Source organism: Chiloscyllium plagiosum, chromosome 6 (assembly GCF_004010195.1).
Source record: "Chiloscyllium plagiosum isolate BGI_BamShark_2017 chromosome 6, ASM401019v2, whole genome shotgun sequence".
In the NCBI taxonomy this organism is placed as follows: domain Eukaryota; kingdom Metazoa; phylum Chordata; class Chondrichthyes; order Orectolobiformes; family Hemiscylliidae; genus Chiloscyllium; species Chiloscyllium plagiosum.
In genome coordinates this window covers 83,067,058-83,090,802 of record NC_057715.1, presented here as the reverse complement: position 1 = coordinate 83,090,802, position 23,745 = coordinate 83,067,058, and positions in this window count along the sequence as shown.

Sequence of the window (23,745 nt, the reverse complement as noted above, 5' to 3'; positions counted from 1 at the left end):
GATGAATATGGTCATCATGAGTATCATATACAAGATGCACTGCAGCAAGGGTCTTTCAATGTACCTTCCAAACTCATTACCTCTTACACCTAGAAAGAAAAGGGCATGGGAATATCACCAACTGCAAGTTTCTCACCATCCTCACTTGGAACTGTTCTGTTGTTCCTTCGCTGATGGATTAAAATTCTGGATCATCCTTCCTTCCTATCAGCATGATAGGAATACCTGCAGCAAATGGAAGTAACTGATCATTAACTTCTTATGGGCTCTTAGACATGGCTGATAAAAGCTAGCCTTATCAGTCATGCACAATCCCAGATAAGTCTAAAATAAATGTTCATTACGTTATCTGTATCTCGAGAGGTAAATATCAGTAGATTGAATTTAACTTTTGGCAAACCAGAACTGAATATGAAATAGCCTCCACTTCTATTGTCACCCAATGCACCCCAAATATAATCCTTTCCTGTGACTATGCAAATAGATAAATACAATAGAAAACATTTATATTACAACATTGCCTGCTATTGTCTCTGTTCAGTGTCAGGGTAACTACTTTGAATATTTTGAGAATTCAAACTGAGACTGTAAAATTGCTCTTTGAGAAGATGCATGTTTACATAATCCACTTTCCCGTTGCTTGCACGTGGAATCTGATTTTCTTCTTGCAAATGCACAATACATTTTTTAAACACCTTGTTCTTTGTCCCATTCAGACGAAAGATGACAACCTCAGTAAACGCAAACACAAACATGGGATTAACAAATATGAACTGGACAAATTTCTGTTGAATGTAATTTTTAAAGCAGGCTTTTCTCCTCAAATTTGTTAATATAAGAAATTATTGTAATAGTTAAACAGCTAATCTGCCTAGATTCAAATTACATGATTTCTTTGGAACTGTTAAGTCAGTGATTGACAGAACCACAAATAATATACTGGACTACAACCTACTACATCAGGGCATCTTGCAATGCACACTATGAGATAGATTTATTTTCCTTATCTTTCTGCTCCAATTATCCTTTTACTGCTGATTGCTGGAGATATATTCGTAATCGACCTGTTCAGAGATGTTATGATATCTGGAGTTGAACCCAATAGGAACACTGCACCACAAGAGTCTCTGCTAACTAGTGGAAGCATTAATTGATAATAGATCATTGGGGCATCTGTGGCCTTGATGAACATGAGGACCAATAATATATACCCTTACACAATGAAATTTAAGGATAGAGAAAGAAAGAAGCAAATGTTAGGGAATGAATGTCAAATTAGACTTGGAAGAAAAATAAAGGAAGGAAATTTGGGTAAAGAAAGAGAGAACAAAGGATAGGAAAAGTAAAATAAGATTAAATAGCAAGTCAGAACAATTAATTACACTATTAATATTGTCCTTGTACCATGAAATCACTGGGATAATAGTATGTATTCCAATGCACGGCTATCACAACAATGTCGGATTATCAAAAAGGACCAATACAAATCTTTTCATATACTGCTTCATTAATTTAATAGCTTAAGTTGACAACATTGGAAAAGCAATTATAAGGTTAGAAGGCAATAATACAAAATTTTTTAAATGTCTGACATTAGGTATGCAGCACTGAAACTGACCATGCAATGCAATTGGTCCATGACAGTATCTATGATCCACTTAAGCCATGTCTCATCATTCCTTATTGAGTGCTATCAGTAAAATGGTCCATTCTCTTTTCCCACGTATGTTTATCTGTGAAATAACTGCAAAGAGGCCAGTATTCCATCACAAAGTCACCCTATATTTACATGTGCACAATACACTGGCTGTGGCCTGCCTGCTCAGAGTCAGTCCCTAAGGTGGGGAGATTCTGAATCTCCTATTTACAACTGTCAGCCAGGGCTCCCTGATTAGTCCAGCAACAAATCTAATCAAGGATCTCATAGTCAATGAGATCCACCTGGTTCCAATCACTGCAATGTAGTTTTTCCTTATGTAAACATGTACTATTCATTTCATATATTCCTTTTAGCAGGAAGCTCCACATTTTCAGAGGCTGTACATTCTGCACCAAGTAACTCAACTCCTGACCCCTGACATTTAAGGAATAAGTCAGCAGTATGATGGAATACTCTCCACTTGGTTGGATGAGTGCAAGTCTAAACACAAGCAAGATGCTCAACACCAATGCAGCCTATTTGATTGACAGTCCATCCACCACATTCAACATTTACTCGTTTCACCACTGATATAAGATGCACTGCAACAACACACCAAAGCTTCTCTTTCTAGTACCTTCCAAATTCATGACCCTTACCATCTCGAAGGAAAAGGGCAGCAGATGCATGGGAACATCACCATGTTGCCTTCCAAGCCACACACCAGCCTGACTTTTAAATATATTGCCGGTCAATTACACTTCCCAACAATTGGACATTCTCTCTGTTCCTACTATTTAAAACTATTCCATAATTTAAACAATCTTTATTAGGTCCTCCACAGTCTTTTAGTGTAGCTTTTAGTTCTGTTTTCATTCTTATTTATACCTTATTTGCACCTTCTCTCGTGTGTCTAGGCCCTTTTTTAAATATGGCAACCAGAATTTTTACTTTCATTCACTTGTAGGAGTTGGGAATCAATGATGGGATAGCATTTATTGTCTTTCCCTAGTTGCACTTGAGAATGTTGTGGTTAATCTTTCTTCTTGAGCCATGAATGGTGCTGAACATTGTGGCAATCATCAGTGAACATGATGGGAGGAAATGGTCATCGAAGCAGCTGAAGATGATTGGGCCTAGAACACTACCTTAAGAAACTCCTGCAGAGATGTCTGGAACTGAAATGACTGACTTCTAACATCCACAACCATTTTCCTATGTGCCAGGCATGACTCCAAACAATAAATTTTACCCCGATTCCCATTGACTCCATTTTTGCTACAGCTCCTTGATACCACACTCAGTCCAATGTGACCTTGATGTCTAGGGTTGTCACTCCCATCTCCCTCTGGAATTCAGGTCTTTTGTCAATGTTTGAACCAAATCTGTAATGAGGTCAGGAGATGAGAGGCCCTGGTGGAACCCAAACTAGCCATCTGTGAGTAAACTGAACACAATACTCCAAATGTGGTCCAGCAAGGTTGCTACAATTGTCAATATTGTTAGTATATTTCATGACTTTGATAAACAAGTTATATGTACTATATGTTGTTTTTTAATGGTAGAATCAATATATGTTAAATATATGAAATTAATGAATTATATCTAATTCAATGATGAGAACAGGATGCGTAATGTAGCATCCAATGCATCTCGAAAGCATTTTTAAATTCAACTTTCTAATCACTGAAGATGTAATAATCCAAGCTAATGGAATTCTTTGGGTAGTGCTTTGTTTTTAATTATAATTATGTGTGATCTGCAGGCCTCTATAATGCGCTACTAAACAATTTATGAGCTAAAAAAAAGCTTAGAATGTTCAGTGAAAAAGGTATAATGTAATGTACAAAGTACATGATGTGTTTAGGGAATAATTTGAGACCTTCAGCAGCAATTATATGGTGCAGTGAAGAATCTCGTGTCTGAAAATGAAGAAGTATCAAACATTCATTAGCCACTTTGGTATTGATTAAAAATGTAACACTCATAAATATAACATTCTTATTTCTTTCAAGCAGTAAGCAGGAATAGGAGAAATTGAAAAAGCTAGTATTCTGTCTTACCTGTTCTTTAGACCCAAGTTGACAGAAAGCACGGATCAGATTTCTGGATTTACTAAGAGTGACCATTTACAATATTAGAAATAAATAGATTTGATCTACAGATAAACAATTATGAACAATTGACATGTTACTCTACTAGTTAAAACTGTAATCTCTGATAAAAACAGAAGTAAAACTTCACACACACATACATGTGTGTGTCATGGGTGGAGGGAAGAATTGCGAAGACAGTTCAGTGTGCCCTGTCCACAGGGTTTGCTAAGAAGATCCTTTTGGATTGTCAGGAACTGCTTCATTCATTTGCAGAAGGTATAGGGTGACTATTTTACCCTTATGAAGTTCTTTGACTGATTAATTAATGGCCACAGAGTAACTGAGCAACTGATGAAACAAAATGAGTTGGCTTTTTTCAGGTTTGAAGTTGTTTTTAGTGAAAAGAAAAGGACAACATTTTCTTACAGGTCAAAAACATTCATATCACAAGTTGCACAGATATCTGGGAGCCAATCACATACTTGTTTGCAGGCAAAAGGCCTTTGTCATCAACAACAGGTCACTACCCTACAGACTAATCAGCTACTTGTTGTGAGCTGAATCTCCCTTCATACACATCACTGGTTCCAACTCATCTGTACTAACCTCTCCCAGTATTTGAATTAACAGCAGTGTAAATAGAACTTACAATGAACATCAAGTAACTTGCTTTTAAGAAGTGCAGTAATTCTTTTCATAATCCTTGATTATGAAAGAGCCCTTTCTCCATTTTAGTCCATAATCAAAAATACAGAAAAATAAAAGGGGCTGGTCTTTAGAACTCACATTGAAGGAGGCTGTGATGTATAATAAGTTTTAATTCCAAAATCATTGTACAAAAAGAACACTTAATTTACTGATTCCTTTGTCCATGTGAATAATTACTCATAATTTTTTAAAACATTCCATCAACAAATTAACTGTAGCTGAGGAAAAGTAAAGCACATAATTATTCAACAAATCACTCAGTCCAAGTCAATATTAGTAGGGTCAGGGAGGGTAATCATTTTAATTTGATGCTTACAGTTACCTTTCTCTTAACACATGTAATTAGCTGTGAGACCACAGAACTCATCAACAGCTTCCCAATGAACTGTTATTTTTGTTTTGAGGTGGAAAATAACTACAAATTATTTGCAAAATGGTGGCTTTCTGTTACTAACACCATTCTGTTTATTTGCAAATGATCATTCCTATATTTCAAAGTTGTCTAACACTACAAATAGGACTTTAATTGACTTCTAATGGCACTGAACATGTGGAGATCCATTTGTTTCCCCATGTTCTCATATTATAATAAAAGAAATTGAATCAAATGTATTAGGAAAGCTGAATAGAGAATGACATTAAAACTCATTAATTTTTAGAGTAACAGAGATTAAAAAAAACAGCATTCTCAAAGAACTGTAAGTAGGTGCTGTAAGTAACTGCAGGTAATGTAAGTATGTAGGCATTAGAATGTTGTAGATCTTTCTTATTTATTATTTCTTTGATTGCTTTATTTGCATTTATTTACATTCCGCATTTTAAAAAAAAAATTTCCTTGCATCCTTTACCAATCAGAGAGAAATGCAGATCTCTGCTAGTGTTCCTGCTTGAACTGGCAGCTCGATAGTGACAGGGAGCCTGGGTGAATCTGTTTCTCCATTTTTTCTCCTTTGGCAGAATTGTATTGTCTTCTCTTAGTACCTCCTATCATGTCATGAAACATAGGTTGAACTCACAAATGTGAGATGTGTATATTTGCAAGAGAATTTAATGGGATTTCATATGGGGTTAGGTTGAATAATCTGTTAGAAGGAATAAAACAGAAACAGACATTGCTGGACAAACTCAGCTGTTCTGACAGCATCTGCAGAGCCTGTCCTTTGGGTCCAGTGACCCTTCCTCAGAACTAAAAGTAGCTAGAAAGGGTGGTCTATCTGCTGAAGACAGGATGTGGGCATGGCAGGTCAAGGAGTAAGCAATAGGTGGAGACAGAGCCCAAAGGTAAGAAAGACACTTTGACTGCAGGGGGTTGGATAATGGTAAACAGGGAGAAAAAAACATTGCTAATGTGGAACTCGAGTAGGTGATCCCCATTAGAAGCTTTTCTCATTCCTTGGATTACCATTAACCATCCCTTTGTCTGCCTATCTGTTTCCCTCCGGGCTCTGTTTCCACCACCCACCCCTTCATCACCTCCAGTATATAAACCACCTTTTCCAGCTACTATTACCTCTGAAGGCAGGTCACTGCACCTGAAACCATGGCTGTGCTTTCTCTCCTCAGACGTTGTCAGACTTATGGAGTTTCTCCAGCAATTTCTGTTTTTGTTCCAGATCTCCAGCACCTTCAGTACTTTGCTTTATGTGAGGCGTAATGTTGGGTCTCTATCAATAGAGGACTATGATGGACAGATTGCTTGTTTTTATTTGTATCTTTGCTTCTAGGGCTTATCACCCATCAGACTTTTCCTGAGGTTTCCAGGAATTACATTTTTAGCATTTTCCAGGTCACTAGTGCAACTATTGAAAAATTACAGGTAGTTAAAAAAAATCTAAAAAAGTCCTTTTTTTTGAAATAAATGATGGGAGAGAAAAATCTGTTTGATGGATAGTGTAGGAACATCCAATCAGCTAATGAAGAGTTTATCTGCTTTCTGATTGGATTGTGGAAATGATCAGCTAGCCCATATTTAGCAATAAATTTACAAGTTGATCTGGAGGGAACGTCTTGTGATGCAATGGCGGTGTCCCTACCACTGGACTGGCCAGGCCCAGGTTCAAATCCCACCTACCCCAGAGGTGTGAAATCACATGTCTGCAACCAGTTGATTTAGAAAATGTATAAGGAAAAGCTAGTTAATCTGTTATGAAAGGGAGAGATGCGATTAAACAAAATCAAGTGTAGACTTTAGGGTGAAATGCTGTTGGAACGGTGTCATGCCTATACACCGCTATGTCCTCAAAATGAAAGAAGAGTTTCGTTTTCACTTCACCTGGCAAAGGAGCAGTGCTCCGAAAGCTTGTGATTTCAAATAAACCAATTGGACTATAGTCTGGTGTCATGTGACTTCTGACTTTATCCATAAGACGATGAGACACAGGAATCGAATTAGGGCATTCAGCCCATTGAGTCTGCTCTGGCATTTGATCACAGCTGATACACTCTCACAACCCCATTCTCCTGCCTCCTCCGCATAACCCTTGATTCCCTTAATCTCGAACCTATCTAGATTTGTCTTAAATACATTCAATGCCTTGGCCTCAACAGCTCTTTGTGGCAATGAGTTCCACAGATTCACCATCCTCTGGTTGAAGAAATTCCTCCTCATCTCAGTTCTAAAGGGTCGTCCTTTCGTTCTGAGGCTGTGTCCTCAGGTCCTTGTCTCTTTGACTAATGGAAACATCTTCTCCATGTTCACACTATCTAGACCTCTCAGCTTTCTGTAAATTTCAATGAGACCGCCTTCTCTCACCCTTCTGAACTCCATCGACTGCAGACCCAGAGACCTCAACTCCTCCTAATATGACAAGCTCTTCATCCCTATGATCACTCTTATAAACCTCCTCTGTACCCCTCCAATGCCAGCACACCCTTCTTTACACATGGGGCCCAAAATTGCTCATAATATTCCAAATGCAGACTGACCAGAGTCTTACATGGCCTCAGCAGTACATCTCTGCTAAAGTATTCTAGCCCTCTTGAAATGAATGCATTTGCCTTCCTGACTGCAAATTGAACCTGAATGTTAACTTTAAGAGAATACTGAACTAAGAGACCTAAGTCTCTTCATACTTCAGATTTCCAAAGCCTTTCCCTGTTTAGAAAATAGACTACACCTCTATCCTTCCTATTAAAGTGCAAAACCTCATACTTTCACACATCGTATTCCAGCTGCCACTTCTTTGCCCATTCTCCAACCTATCCAAATCCTTCTGCAGTGTCTCTATTTTCTCAACATTATCTGTTCCTCTACATATCTTTCTGTCATCTGCAAACTTAGTAACACAATCCATGGTTCCTTTGTCCAGATCGTTAATGTATAACGTGAATAGTTGTGGTCCCAACACGAATCCCTATGGAGCTCCACTAGTCACTGGCTGCCATCCAAAAAGATCCCTTTATCCCTACTCTCAATCTTCTGCCAGTCAGCCAATCTTCTAACCATGCCAATACCTTGTCCCTAACACCAGGTGCTCTTATTTTGTTTGCCAGCCTCCAGTATGGTTCCTTGACAAATGCCTTCTGGAAATCCAAATAGATCATGTCAAACAGCACACCTTTGTCTAACTTGCTTGTTACCTCCTCAAAGAATTCCAACTGATTTTTCAGGCTTGATAAAGCTGTGCTGACTCTGCCTTATTTTACTATGTACTTCCAAGCAAACTTATCTTTATTAATGGATTTTAAAATCTTGCCAACAACTGAGGTCAGGCTAACCGGCCAATAGTTTCCTGTCTTTTGCCTCCCTCCCTTCTTAAGTTGGGGTGTTACATTTGCCATTTTCCTGTCCTCTGGAATCCTCCTGACTCCAGTGATTTCTGAAAGATCACTTCAAATGCCTCCACAATCTCCTCAGCTATCTCCTTCACAATTCTGGGGTGTAGTCCATCTGGTCCAGGTGATGTATCCACCTTCAGACCTTTCAGCTTCCCCAGCATCTACTCCTTAGTGATGGCCACCACACTCACCTCTGCCCCCTGACTTTCTTGAAGTTCTGGTCTGTTCCCAGTAATATCCACTGTGAAAACTGATGCAAAGTGCTTATTCAGTTCCTCAGACACTGAAGCAGTCCATATTCAAATACAACAAGGCCTGGAAATATGCAGGCATAGACAGACAGGTGGCCAGTAATATTCACACAATATAAATGCCAGGCAATTACTATTTTCAATAAGATCCAATCCGACAACCGTTCCTTGACATTTAATGGTGTTACTATCACTGAATCCCCCACAATCAGTACCCTTTGGGTTACCATTAACTAGAAACATAATTGGATGCACAAGATAAACACAGTGACAATCATAGCAGGTCAGGGGCTAGGAATACTGCAGTGAGCAATTCGCCTCCTGGCTCCCCAAGTCTGTCTGTCATCTACAAGCAGAAGTCAGGAGTGAGATGGAATACTCCCCACTTGCTTGTGTGGGTGCAGTTCATACAACACTCAAGAAGATTGACACCATCCAGGATAAAGCAGCCTGCTTGACTGGCATCACATCAAAAAGTATCCACTTCCCCTATCACCAAGTAGCTCAGTATCAGTAATGTGTACTATCTGCAAGATGCAGAAATTCGAGAAAGATCCTCAGACAGCACTTCCATGACCACTTCCATGTAGAAGGACAAGGGCATCACATAAATGGAAACAGCACCACCTGCAAATTCCCCTCCAAGCGTCTCATCATCCTGACTTAGAAATACATCAGTATTCCTTCATTGTTGTTGGGTAAAAATCCTGGAATTCCTTCCCTAATGGCATTGTGAGCATAGAGCACAGAACAGTACAGCACAGGAACAGGCCCTTCGACGCACCATGTCTGTGCCAACCATAATGCCATTCCAAACTAATGCCATCTGCTTGCACATGGTCCATATCATTCTAATCCCTGCTTTTTTATGTCTCTGTCTAAATGCCTCTTAGGTGTTATGAATGTATTTGTTTCTGCTATCTCCCCTGGCAGCACATTCCAGACTCCTAACACCCTCTACGTAAAACATGTGCCTTCCAAATCTCCTTTAAACTTTCCCCATCTCACCTTAAACTTATGCCCCCAAGTATTTGACATTTCTACTTTGGGAAAAGGACTCCGACTATCCATGCATCTCATAATTTTAGACACCTGTCTGGTCGCCCCTCGATTCTGATGCTCTAGCAAAAGCAATCCAAGTTTGTCCAACCTCTTGTTATGGTTAATACAATCCAAACAACATCCTGGTAAACTTCTTACTTTAGTTTACCGACAACACATGGATTGCAGTGGTTCAAGAAGGCAGCCCCTCATCACCTTCTCAAGGGCAACTAGGGCTGGGCAATAAATGCTGGCCCAGCCAGTGATCCCAACATCCTACGAGTGAATATAAAAAGAAATTGGAATTGCAGAAGCATTACTGAAACCTTGTTCCCGATCACCAAAGAAAGGCAGCATTGCATATATCAATATGTTTAATGGACGATGACATGCAGGGGTTATTGTCACTTTGGCCCTGGTGCAGTGCAGAGAATGAGTCAGCAAGCCCCAGGGCTAGAACAACCTCCAGTGGCTGCTGAACAGCACCCACATGAAGAGGTCACAGCTGAAGGTCCCCCAGGCTACAGTAGAGGTCATGCGGCCCAGAGTCTATTATCCTCAATGCTATTTTCCCCACCTGACTGAGGTGTATAAGATCAAAGATCATAAAACCACAAGAGCAGAAATTGGGCCATTTAGCCCATCAAGTCTGCTCAGTCATTCAATTTTGGCTGATAAGTTTTTCAACCCCACTCTCCTGCTTTATCGCCATAACCTTTGATCCCCATAGCAATCAAGAACTTCTCTACTTTTGTCTTAAATGTACTCAATGACCTGGCCTCCACAACCTTGTGTGGCAATGAATTCCCCAGATTCACCACTCTCTGGCTAAAGATGTTTCTCCTTATCTCTGTTCTAAAGGGTCTTCCCTTTACTCTAAGGCTGTGTCCTCAGGTCCTTGCCTCTCCTACCAATGGAAATATCTTCCCAATGTCCACTCTGTCCAGTATTCTGAAAGTTTCAATCAGATCCCACCTCATCCTTCTAAACTGCATTGAGTATGATCCCAGAGTTCTCAAACTTTCCTCATATGTTAAGCCTTTCATTTCTGGGATCATTCTTGTGAACCTCCTCTGGACCTTTACCAGGGCAGTACATCCTTCCTGAGGAATGGGACCCAGAATTGCTCATAATACTCTAAATGTGGTCTGACCACTACCCCAGGTGTGGTGCTGCTGCAGACTGAGTTTGTCCCAGGACACTGTCACAGAGCTACGTCATCTGCTGAAGTGGGATCTGTGACCTGAAGGAGGAGGTGACCATCCCATCCCAGCAGCTGTCAAGGTGACCTGTGTGGGATCTCTCAGTCCTCTGTAAGTGAAGACTGCAGATGCGGGCGATTAGAGTCGAGAGTGTGGTGCTGGAGAAGCATAGCAGGTCAGGCAGCATCCAAGGAGCAGGAAAGTTTCACCTCATTCCTGAAGAAGGGCTTTTGCCCAAAATGGCAATTTTCCTGCCCCTCAGATGCTGCCTGACCTGCTGTGTTTTTCCAGCACCTCACTCTCTCAATCCTCCACCCACCAATGCTTTGAGACTTTTACCGGTGTAAGTTTTGACAGATTATACCACTTCATTTCCTTGTGATGAGATCAGTGCTGCAGCCCAGGCAGTTGACATGGCGAAAGGAACTGGCACCCTCCCAGTTACAGGGCACTATAGGCTGTATACCCATCACAGTGAAAGCATCATCATAACACAGCTGGCTTCAATACCAGTAAAGTGTTCCATTCCATCATTGTACAAGTCATCAGTGATCAACCATGCCACATCCTAGATATTTGGGTCAGGTATCCTGGGAGCTGCCATGATGTCTATATCCTTGAGAACTCTCATATTTGTCCTGATGCCTTACAACAATGGTTACTGGGAGACAAGGGCTACCCTCTGCAACCATGGCTGATGACTCCATTACACAAGTCCCTGAAAGAGGCTGAGTGTAAATACAATGCTCCCATACTTCATCCTGGGCCATTGTGTCAGACAATAGGACACCTCAAGGTGAAGCTCCAATGCTCGGATCAGCCTCGGGATTGGGAAGCCTTGCAATTCTCTCTGCACAAGTGCAGCGGGATAAGAGGAATTGTGATGGATGTTGAAGAGCCGGGAGAGAAAAGCAGTCTTCCAAGAAGGAGGATGAGAATATTGAGCAGGAAGAGCATCACCTTCACATGATAGAGCATTGCAGCAATGGTCACTGAAAGCCACATAGGATGTAATTCACACCCGATTCCAAATGATGTGAGTTTGATGCAGTGATCACCCATTGATCGTAAACTTGTTACTTGTGAGCCAAACAGCCCCTGGTTATTCCTCAAAACAAATACAGCTTTTCTTCTCTTGGTATTCCTCACTTTTCTCTGCTTTTCAATAACATTTTCCATCTGCCTGAAAGACATGCCACATTGAACAATAACAAGATGTTCTGCTGTACTGTGCATTAGGGATAGAGAAGTACTCTCTTAGGGAAAAGTTGATGGGCAAAGAGATCTGGGAGTGCAGGTCCATTGTACCCTGAAGGTTGCTGCACAGGTAGATAGAGTGGTCAAGAAGGCATATAGTATACTTGCCTTCATCGGACGGGGTATTGAGTATAAGAGCTGGCAAGTCATATTAAAATTGTACAAAACATTGGTTCAGCCGCATTTAGAATACTGTGTACAGTTCTGGGCGCCACATTACCAAAAGGATGTGGACACTTTGGAGAAGGTGTAGAGAAGGTTTACGAGGATGTGCCTGGCATGGAAGGTGCTAGCTATGAAGAAAGGTTGAGTAGGTTAGGTTTATTTTCACTAGAAAATAAGGAGATTGAAGGGGGACCTGATTGAGGTTTACAAAATTATGAAGGGTATAGACAGGGTGATAGAGATAAGCTTTTTCCCAGGGTGAAGGATTCAATAACGAGAGGTCATGCTTTCAAGGTGAGAGGTGGAAAGTTTAAGGAGGATACACGCGGTAAGTACTTCACACAGAGGGTGGTAGGCGTTTGGAACGCGTTGCAAGCAGAGGTGATTGAGGCAGACTCGGTAGATTCATTTAAGATGCATCTGGACAGATGAATGAGTAGATGGGGAGCAGAGGGATACAGATGCTTAGGAATTGACCAACAGGTTTAGACAGTACATTTGGATAGGCTCAGGCTTGGAGGGCCAAAGGGCCTGTTCCTGGGCTGTAAGTTTTCTTTTTTCTTTGTTCTTTGTTCTTTGTTCTTTGTTCTAGACAAGGTTCTAACATGGTAGATACTTGGGATGGGGAGCCTGAACAGTTTCATTCTTGTGGCTATAGATACAGTGACAGTCAATTAAGCAAGTGATGATTAAACTAGCAATACATTTACAAATGTGAGATTCTATTTGCAATGAAGTGTTACGGGTGCTGCCTATATACCCTCAGAAGTGTTTCCTCTTTGTTTCTCTCTCAGTACATGTAAAGGGAAGGGCTGTTTGTGACTGGCAGTGATTGACCTGGCACAGCTGAGCTTTGAATACAGTGCCTGCTGTGGAAATCCTGGAAGGTCCTAGCTATGGTGACACTTCCACTGCTGGTCAGTGCACAATAGCACAAGTGTGGCACCACTGAGGCCTGTTGCATAGATAATGTGGTGAGTATCAGAGAACTGCATGAGATAACTAACTAGAGCTAATGAAATGCTACCCTCCATGGAACTTCTCAAAATTGACATCTAGCCAATTTAAAGTCAAATTTGGATTCTTTATGAAATATATAATATTAAAATTACACTTTGATGTAACAGGATAATTGGATGAAGTCTTGCTTCTAGAAATCAGTTTCAATTTGAAAATCATAAATTCTGTCCCTTTAAATTACAATTTATATAATTTTTAGTTACATAGTGAAATATATGATAATTCAGGAAGAAGTGCCATTACTGATAACAGTACTGACTGAGGAACTAGGTGAAACAACACAATAATTGGGTTGCGGCAGCGGGTAGTACAATAGGATAGGTATTATGTTAGTCATTGCAATTATAACTAACAATGTAGGGATTTTTAATAGAGGCTGATGTAAGACAGCAGAAAGTCATGTTTTTTTGTAAACAATAAGTACACACTGATTTCGGATTTTAAATAAATTACATGATCTGTAAAATAGCAAACCTCCTTTAGCATAACTCAGGGTTCTTTGGGGCAAAGCTGTAATGTATCATGATTCATCTGACCTTTCCCTTTAAGGTTACTGCTCAGGGTTTTACTGATAATTATAGCTGCACGTAAATACCTGATGTAAATTAGTGGGCAGTAAATTGCTTATAAATGCCAGGCTCTTGGTCAGAACAATCTAGATAAAAGTTTGGTTTACATTCTCTTTTGCTAGCTTTGCACCTGTAACAAAATGCGATAGTTACAAACGGGACTTTATTTAATACTAATGACGGGGTATTGGGATTGTAGCCAGTGAGATATATTGAATGAATTTAATTTTGTTAAAGCTAAACATTTTGCTAATAACTGGGCTCCTGAGGTGCATGTAACATACACATAATAAGACCAATGACATGTAAAATAACCAGGAAACAGCTACTTAATAATTTTCAGTTTCTTTCAGAAGTTCCTTAATGATGAAATAGTGGTAATAATCTACACTTGTCTTGTTGTAAGGTATGTAATGTGAGCAACCTTAGAACATTACATGTTAGTAGATCGTTTGCTTCATCTTGTTCCTGCTGACTTTTATTGTAACTAGCCAAGATGCTAGAATAATTTCTCTCTTTCCAAATCCCTGCAGCTTGTAGTTTTTCAAATTTTCAACCATGTCAAAACATTCTTCTGTAAAGATAATCACATATAAATGTGGTCACACTTCAGGCTTCAATAGCATTTCCCTGGCCTGTCCTTAAACAAACTTTTCTCTCCAATTTCCTCTAAGACCAACTTCAAAGCAAGATGTCCATGAAATTCATCTGCTGCTCCCTGCATTCCATTTCCAGTAAATTTCTCATAATGCTACCTCCCTTACTGAACGATGCAAGCTGGTGTTGACAATGATTTCCTATGATCAGGCATTGTTTTCTTTTTCTTTTAAAACCACTGTCATCACCTCCACGTCAAAAAAACAACTGCTGCCCCTCCCCGCGCCCCCCCCCCCCCCCCCCACACACCACTGTCCTTGCAAATTACCACTTCATTCCCAGTCTCCCTCTATGTTTAAAATTTGTGTCCATGCTATCTTGCCCAGAACTGTTTGATCAGGTTTTGCTACTGCCATAACATCAACAACTCCAAAGACACAAATGATACTTTCTATGATGGTAATGTATTATCCCACCTTATCTGTCTCACCATCTTTACATCTTATGACATACTCCGAAGAAACATACTCCTTCTCCTCTCTGTCTAGCTCAGTGGTATTGTTCTGAACTACCACTCTTTTTAACTGATCTGAACCACAGCATCTCCCTGCCCCTTACTGTTATTTGTTTAGACCCCCCATATTTTAATCTTGGCACCTTTACCATCTATAATTCAGCCCCTTTATGACATATTCTTAAACATGGAGTTAACTTTCACTGGTATAATGGTGATAGCTAGCTCTACCTGTCCACCAGCTCCCTCAATTTTTCCACCGTCTCTGGCTGCTTGTCTAAAATTTAGTTCTGAACAATTACAGTTTTATCTATATTAGGAAGGATAAAGCCACTGTCATTGGCTCCTACACAAACTTGATGCCTTCAACACTGATTGCATTCCTTCCCAATTACTCTGACAGTCTCCAGGAGATTATTCCACATTCTTAGCAGCTACTTCAACTCAAAGTAGAGGCCCAGCATCCATGAATGTCAGTATTAGTGCCTTTCTCCATTCCTACCTCAGCTCAGCTCTTGCTGAGTCTCTCATCCATATTTGAACCATCTCCAGATTTCCCTGTTTCAATGTTGTCCTCATTATCTATCCTCCCAGTGTTCACTTGTTGCAAATTTCAGTTCAGTCCATCAAACCTCTGCTGTACACATGATAATATGCATCTAGTCCTGCTCATCCATCATTGACTCGATTTGTAAATGATTTTTTTTTTCATTTTCATCCTTTTTTTAAATCCCTTGTGGCTTTAATTCAATTTCTATAACATATAATATGTTAGCACTCTCAATTTGTCTAATTCTAGTTTTCAGCTCATTGTCTGACCTTATGCTCCACCCAACCAGAGCTGTGGCCATACATCAGCTACCGATGTTCTATAATTTCCATCTTGAACCCTTCTCTCTCTTGGTTGTGATGACTGCCTTCATCTCTTTAACTTGACAAGCATGTTGCATTTATGAGTCTTTGTGGTGTCTTAGTTCCTTTTTATATGTTAAGGCTATCGGTGGGCTGGCATTAATAGAATGTGGATTAAGTTTGACAACTCTCCTAATTGATCTGCAAGACTCCAGGATAGGAAATAAATCTTCTGAGTGCTGCATCATAAAGTTTTGGAAAACTTTACCCTTCAATATCTTGCCACTTCATTTTATCACTACTCCATAGGAAGCGATCCATGCTGAGTGTATCATCACCCACAGAGGTGACATTTTAATTTAATTTAAATATGTTAAAGTTAAAGTTCTGTGGGTTTCCGATAACCACGTGATTGTATTTTTTTACAGTTCCACACCAGAGGCTGCCTACCATGTTTAATGTTTATTAAAAGAGTAGACAACTGTGGAGCAGCATGGGGCATCAGTGGTTAGCATTGCTGCTCCACAGTACCAGGGACCCAGATTCGATTTCAGCCTCGGGTGACTATCTGTGTGGGGTTTGCACATTCTCCCTCTGTCTGTGTGGGTTTCCTCAGGGTGCTCTAGTTTCCTCGTGCAATCACAAAGATGTGCAGGTAAGGTGAATTAGCCATGCAAAATTGCCCACACTGTTCAGGAATGTGTAGGTTAGGTGCATTAGTCAGGGGTAAATATAGAATAATAGGATAGATTAGATTCCCTACAGTACGGAAACAGGCCCTTCAGCCCAACAAGTCCACACTGACCCTCCAAAGGATAACTCACCCAGACCCATATTCACCCCTGACACTACGGGTAATTTAGCATGGCCAATTCACCTGACCTGCACATCTTTGGACTGTGGGAGGAAACCAGAGCATCCAGAGGAAACCCATGCAGACACGGGGAGAATGTGCAAACTCCACACAGACAGTTGCCCAAGGCTGGAATTGAACCTGGGACCTTGGTGGTGTGAGGCAGCAGTGCTAACCACTGAGCCACCATGCTGCCAGATAGGGGAGTGGGTCTGGGTGGGTTACTCTTCAGAGGGTCGGTGTGGACTTGTTGGGCCATACTGTAGGGATTCTATGATTCTATGTACCTAGCTCAGGATGACTGTAAAAAGAGAGACCCGGAGTGGGAAATAGATGTTGCAAAGTTAGGTGAATCACGACAAGAATAAGTGATGAGGGATTTGCGTATGAGAGGATGGAACTGAAGGAGAGAGAGAGAGAGAGAGTGGGGGAGACAGAGAGAGAGAAAGAGAGAGAGAAAGGATCAGAATAATTAGGACAAGGGTGCTGGTGGGAACAGGGAGAGAGGGGGACAGTGCAGAACTGGGTAGCTGGGACTCAGCATTCTTTACAGAACTGAGTAAAGCAGCAGAAACACAATGGATGGAGCATTGCAGTGAGGACCAGCCAGTAAAGAGGTGTTTAAAACCTAGGAACTTTACAGTGGTTCAGTAGTGAAGATGGGTTTCACTGGTGGATGAATGGGAAACAAAGAGATGCAGTTCAAGGAATCTGACTGGAATAACCAAAAGGAAAGGAAGAAAAGATGTTTCTTCATTGAAGACTATTAGGAATTTTCACACAAATAAGGATTATGGCAGAACTTGGCATGACACCTAAAACAAAATGTATAAATATTTAATAAACAGTCTCAAAGAATTGAAATTAAAGGAGAGATCACCAGTTGAAAAATTGGCAGCAGCAGCATGGGGACCAGGTTGAAATGGCTTGCTGCCATGTTGTGTTTTCTAGGATTCTAATGTAGGCTGGTCTTCACTGCAATGCTCTATTGTACCTGAGTCCAGGAAGTGGTTTAGAAATGTTAGTACTGAGCTGGGATTGCAAAGCTGTGCCTGCTAAAGATGAGTTTGTACTGGTTAGTTTTGATGTGTGAACTCGATGTGCTGACTGGCTTTGATAAAGGCTCCCAGTTCAGAGATGTCATCTTCATACAGAACTAGAGTCCAAGGTGATAGGAAGAGGTAGGAGTTGGGTTTATTGAGAAAATGGCATGGACAATTCTAAAAGGTGTACTGGAATATGGGGACCTGGGGATATAGGTACATAATTCATTTAAGGTGGCAGGTAAATTTCAAATGTGGTTAAAAAAGAATACAGGATCCTGAAATTCATAAACATTGGCAGAGAGTACAAAAACAAGGATATTATGATGAAGTTGTGTTAAATGCTGACTCTGTCTCAACTGGAGTATTGCGTCCACATCTGAACACATATTTCAGAATAGATGTGAAGGCATTAGGGAGGATAAAGATAAGATTCATGAGAATGGATCCAGGGATGAGCAACAGCAGTTGCATAGATAGATTGGAGAAACTAAAGATGAGAAAATAAAGTGGAGATTGAAAATCGTGAGTGATTGAAGAGGTCAGAAAAAGTTGGTCACTTTGGTGGAGGGATCAAGGACCAGAGGACGCAGACCTCAAATGATTGGCCAAAGAAGTAACATCAACATAAGGGGATGGTTACAACAAATCAAACTGATAGTGAGCTGGCATGTCCATATAACATGGTAGGAGACAGTGAGGTCTGCAGATGCTGGAGATCAGAGTTGAGAGTGTGTTGTTGGAAAAGCACAGCAGGTCAGGCAGCATCCGAGGAGCAGGAAAATCGACATTTCAGGCCAGAACCCTTCATTAGGAATGAGGCAGGGAACCTCGGGGGTGGAGAGATAAATGGGAGGGGTGTGGGTCTGGGAGAATGTAGCTGAGAGTGCGATAGGCAAATGGAGGTGGGGGTAGTAGTGATAGGTCAGTGAGAAGGGTGGAGCAGATAGGTGGGAAGGAAGATGGAAAGGTAGGACAGTTCATGAGGGCGGTGCTGAGTTGGAAGGTTTGATCTGGGATAAGAAGGGGGAAGGGGAAATGAGGAAACTGGTGAAATCCACATTGATTCTGTGTGGTTGGAGGGTCCTGAGGCAGAAGATGAGGTGTTCTCCCTCCGGCCATCGGGTGGTAAGGGAGTGGCGATGGAGGAGGCCCAGAACCTGCATGTATTTGGCAGAGTGGGAGGAGGAGTTGAAGTGTTAGGCCACAGGGCGGTGGGGTTGATTGGTGCGGGTGTGTCCCGGAGATGTTCTCTGAAGCACTCTGCAAGTAGGCGTCCTATCTCCCCAAGGTAGAAGAGACCGCATCGGTAGCAACGGATACAGTAAATGATATGTGTGGAAGTGCGGGTAAATCTCTGATGGATGTGGAAGGCTCCTTTGGGGCCTTGGATGGAGGTGAGGGGGGAGATGTGGATGCAGTTTTGCAATTCCTGCAGTGGCAGGGGAAGGTGCCGGGAGGAGAGAAGGGTGGGTTGGTGGCGGGGGACGGGAGGGGGAGGGGGGGGTGGTGTGGGGCATGTGCTTGAGAAGGGAGTCGTGGAGGGAATGATCTTTACGGAAAGCGGATGGGGGTGGGAGGGAAATACATCTCTGGTGGTGGGGTCCATTTGTAGGTGGCGGAAATGGCGAGGATGATGCGATGTATATGAAGTTTGACAAATGGACTGTAGTTAACCGAATCCCACAATTACCTGGAATATACATCATCACACCCTGCTTCCTGTAAAGATTCCATCCCATTCTCCCAGTATCTCCATCTCCATCAAATCTGCTCCAATGATGCCACGCTCTACTGGGGGTGGGGAGTGGGGGGGCTGGTGGTGTGGTGGCTCAGAGATATCCACGTTTTTCCTCAACTGAGGATTTCCTGCCATTGTCGTTGACAAGGCCCTCAGCTGTGTATGATCCATCTCCCGCACTTCTGCCCTCATCCGCTCTCGTCTCTCTCACGACTGGGTGTCTCCAGTCCTCACTTACACTCCACCAGACTCTGCATCCAGAGGATTATTAGCTGCTATTCCACCACCTCCAAAGGGATGCACGACTAGATGCATATTTCCCTCCTCCCTCATGTGAGCCTTCCTCAGGGATGATTCCCTCTGGGACACCCTGGTCCACTCCTCTTCTACACCCAATACCTCCCCACATCTCCACAGCTCCTTTCCAAGCAATTGCAGAAGGTCTAAAACCTGCCTGCTTACTTCCCCTGTCCTCACTATCCAAAGCCCCAGACACACCTTCTAGGTAAAACAGAGATTTACCTGCACTTCCCTCAATCTAGTCTATTGTATTCAATGCTCACAATGTGGTCTCCTTTACATTAGGGAGCCAAAACACAGACTGGATGACCGCTTTGCTGGACATCTACATGGTCTCTGTAAAAATGACCCCAAGCTTTGAGTTGCCAGCCACTTCAACACAACACTGGGTTCCCATGACAACATTTCTGTCACAGGCCTGTTGCAGTGTTCCAACAAGACTCAGCACAGTCTCAAAGAACAATCCTTCATCTTTTGCTTGGGGACCATGCAGTCTCTAGGACTCAACATTGAGTTCAATAACTTTAGAGCCTGATTATACCTTCAATGTTTTTTACCCACCCCAGACCCTAGTCCTTTCATGACACAGGTTGCTTTCAGCACACAGCTAACACATTCTCTCCTGCTCTCAACTCTCATTATCACTTATTCAGCTTCTCTTTTGTCTTGGTCCACTATTAACAGTCCCCTCGTCTGACTAACACATTCATACCCATCTCTCTCTCTCTGGGCTCTGTCTCCAACAGTCCACCCACCCATCTCCCCACCTCAACCAATCCCACCTGACCCCCACCCACACCCCTCCCCACCCTACCTCACCTTCAGGATAAATGCCTCTTTTTTCCAGCCACTATATGTTCTGACTGATAGTCACCTGACGCAAAATGTCTCTGCAGATACTGCCCAACCTACTGAATTTCACCGTTAATTTCTGTTTTTGGTTCAGATATCCAGCATCTACAGTTCTTTGTTTCATTTTGGTGACTCCATGAGTAAAACTTAAGATCCCATGGACCAAGAGATACTTAAAAATAGCTCAATAATTCAGGCTGGAAAATGGAAAAGTGAAATCATTACTAAAGCTCAGTTGAAGCATTATTTCTATAGAAGGCACTACGAGGCACAGTTACAGAAACAGAAGTAAAGGGTCACAAAAGGAATATTCAACCAAGATTTCAGGACCCGTAACAAAACAAAGCAAGCAATTAAAGCAATTAAGTTGAACAGATTAAAAGCCAAGGAGGACAAGCAGGAGAATGGAAGAACACAGCAAGCCAGGCAGCAGCAGGAGGTGTAGAAGTTGACGTTTTGGGTATGACCCTTCTTCAGCACTGGGGGTTAGTGTAAGGAGAGCTGAAGATAAGGGGGTGGCGGGGCAGGGTGGTGAGATGGAGATAGGTGAAGACAGGTAGAGGGTAAGACCTGGTTAGTCAAAGGGAGGAAAGAATCCAGTAGGTAGCTGGTTCGAATGGAAGGGAGGGAAAGGGGCTGGGAAGGGAATTGAGGAATGGGAAGGGAGTTTTTATAAACTACAGAACTCAATGTTGAATCCTCCGGGCTGTAGGCAGCCCAAGCGGAAGATGAAATGTTGCTCCTCCAATTTGCGGTTTGGTTTGTTGTGGCAACAGAAGAGGCCAAGCATGGTCATGTCGGAAAGGGAGTGGGAAGGGGAATTGAAATGGGTGTCTGGGAGGTCAGTTGGCCCCTGCGGGCCTGACTGAAATGCTAGGTGAACGGTTTCCTAAGTTTAAATTCGGTCTCCCCGATATAGAGAAGACCACATCCGGAGCATTTGATGCAGTAAACTGGGTTGGAAGAAAAGCAGGGCCATCTCTATATCACCTGGAAGGACTGTTTGGGGCCCTGGATGGAGGTAAGGAGGATGGCGTACCGGCAGGTTTTGCATCTTTTCCGGTTTCAGGGGAAGTTATCTGAGGGGTCGGGGGGGTTGGTGGGAAGCATCCCGGAGGACTCAACATTGAGTTCTACAATTTTAAATAACCTCCCTTCCCATTCTCCAACTCCTATCCCGGCCCCTCCCCCTCCCTTCCACTCCTCCCTGCCACCTACCGGATTCATTCCTCCCATTGAACAAACAAGTCGTACCCTCTACCTGTCTTCACCTATCCCCTCCACACCATCCTACCCCCCACCACCCCCTTTATCTGCAACTCCACCTACACCCCCACCCAAAACTTTGGTTTCTCCATCTCCTGATGCTCCCTGGCTTGCAGTGTTCTTCCAGCCTCCTGCTTGTCTACCTTGGATTCCAGCATCTGCAGTTTTTTCACCTCAAACCAAGATTAAAAGCCGAAACACACCTGGACTAATGTATACCAAATGTTTGGGAGACTTTATTCAGGTTGTGGGAATGGTTGGAAATCCTTCATAAGAGCTTCGATAAAGGTGAGAATTACATTCTTTTCTCCATCTATTGTCTGAAGATAGCCATTGAAGATAGCCCAGGTGAGACTCGTTGTGTTTGAGATTATGGTTGGCATGGACTGGTTGGACTGAAAGGTCTAATTCAGTGCTGTAACATTCTATAGCCTGTGGCAATGCAGCCTTTTCCAGAAGAATGTCCTACAGCTGTACAACATCCTTGACCTTGGCACCATGGAGGAAATATACCATCCTGAAGTCATGTTTATGGCTACTGAAATGCTTTCCAGTTCTCTTAAGAAATGAATCCCATAATGCAACTGCTGTGCCACTCATAGAGTCATAGAGCCATACAGCATGGAAACACACCCTTCAGTCCAATTCATTACATTGAAAAGAATTTCTAAATTGATCTAGTCCCATTTATCAGCATTTGGCCCAAATCCCCCCCAAACCCTTCCTATTCATATACCAATCCAGATGCCTCTTAAATGTTATAACTGTACCCTCTACTTCCTCTGTGTGAAAAAGTTGTTCCTTAGGTCCCTTTTAAATCTTTCCTCTCTCACCTTAAACCTATGTTCTCTAGTTTTGGACTCCCTGTGCCCCCCCCCCCTCTGCCCCCCCACCCAGGAAAAAGACCTCAGCTATTCACCCTGTCCATGCCCCTCTTGATTTTACAAACTTCTCTAATGTCGTCCCTCAGCTTTTGATGCTCCGGGGAAGAAAAGCTGCAGACTATTCAGCCTATCCCTCAAGCTCAAACTCTCCAACCCTGGCAACACCCTTGTAAATCTTTTCTGAACTCTTGCAAGTTTAACAATATCTTTCCTAAAGCAGGAAAACCAGAATTGAACACAGTATTCCAAAAGTGGCCTCACCAATGTACAGCTGCAACATTCCTATACTCAATGCATACCCATTGAGCGCAAACATGCTAACTTATCTACCAGCAACTCCCTTCCTTTCCTCCTGTGCAGCCAGACCACTGTGGTGTCACAGGTTTGGCTGTTGCTGCATTCCTTGGTGAAACCATCATCTTCATTAGTATCTAGAGTAGAAAACTGGGGACCCCTGAATGACCTGCCTGATTCTCTTTGACAGTCTGATAGTTACCCATTCCTTATTTACCTGCATGCCCCAACCAATGTTGTGACCACCTCTCTGAATGTGCCATCCAAGTAGTTTGTATATCGTGGATAAATAATAGTGACCCCCAGATGCCACTTGAACTTCAAAATCCACAGCTCAAGCTTTGGCAGCCAGTGAGACTCCTGAATATATGCTTGTCTCGGTCATATTAGATGTCCACAGTGCCCCACATGCAACAGGATGTGAATTCTGCTTGGCTGATCTGTCCTGCCATAGCTTGATCTTACTTTTGCATGTTTTAGTATAAACCTATTTTTCTTGTACTAAATTGTTTTAACTATTTATATTTTTTTCCAAACTTTCTCAACATTGAGCCATAATACCAAAAGCAACAGCTCACAAAGGAACACATCCTTTCTAAATTCACTGAACTTAGCAAGCTTAACTACTTGTAATAAACTTTAAGTAAAATATTTCTTTCTTCCTTTGTCTCCAAATTTCCACTTTGAGTCAGGTTTCTCCAGTATTCATTCTATCTCATCTCACTCCAACAATGTCTGGTCATGTATCTTTTACTGTAGGTTAAAGGGATATACAGAAATCAGACTATCAGGAAGTGAACCAAGGACAATAGATTTCCATGCAG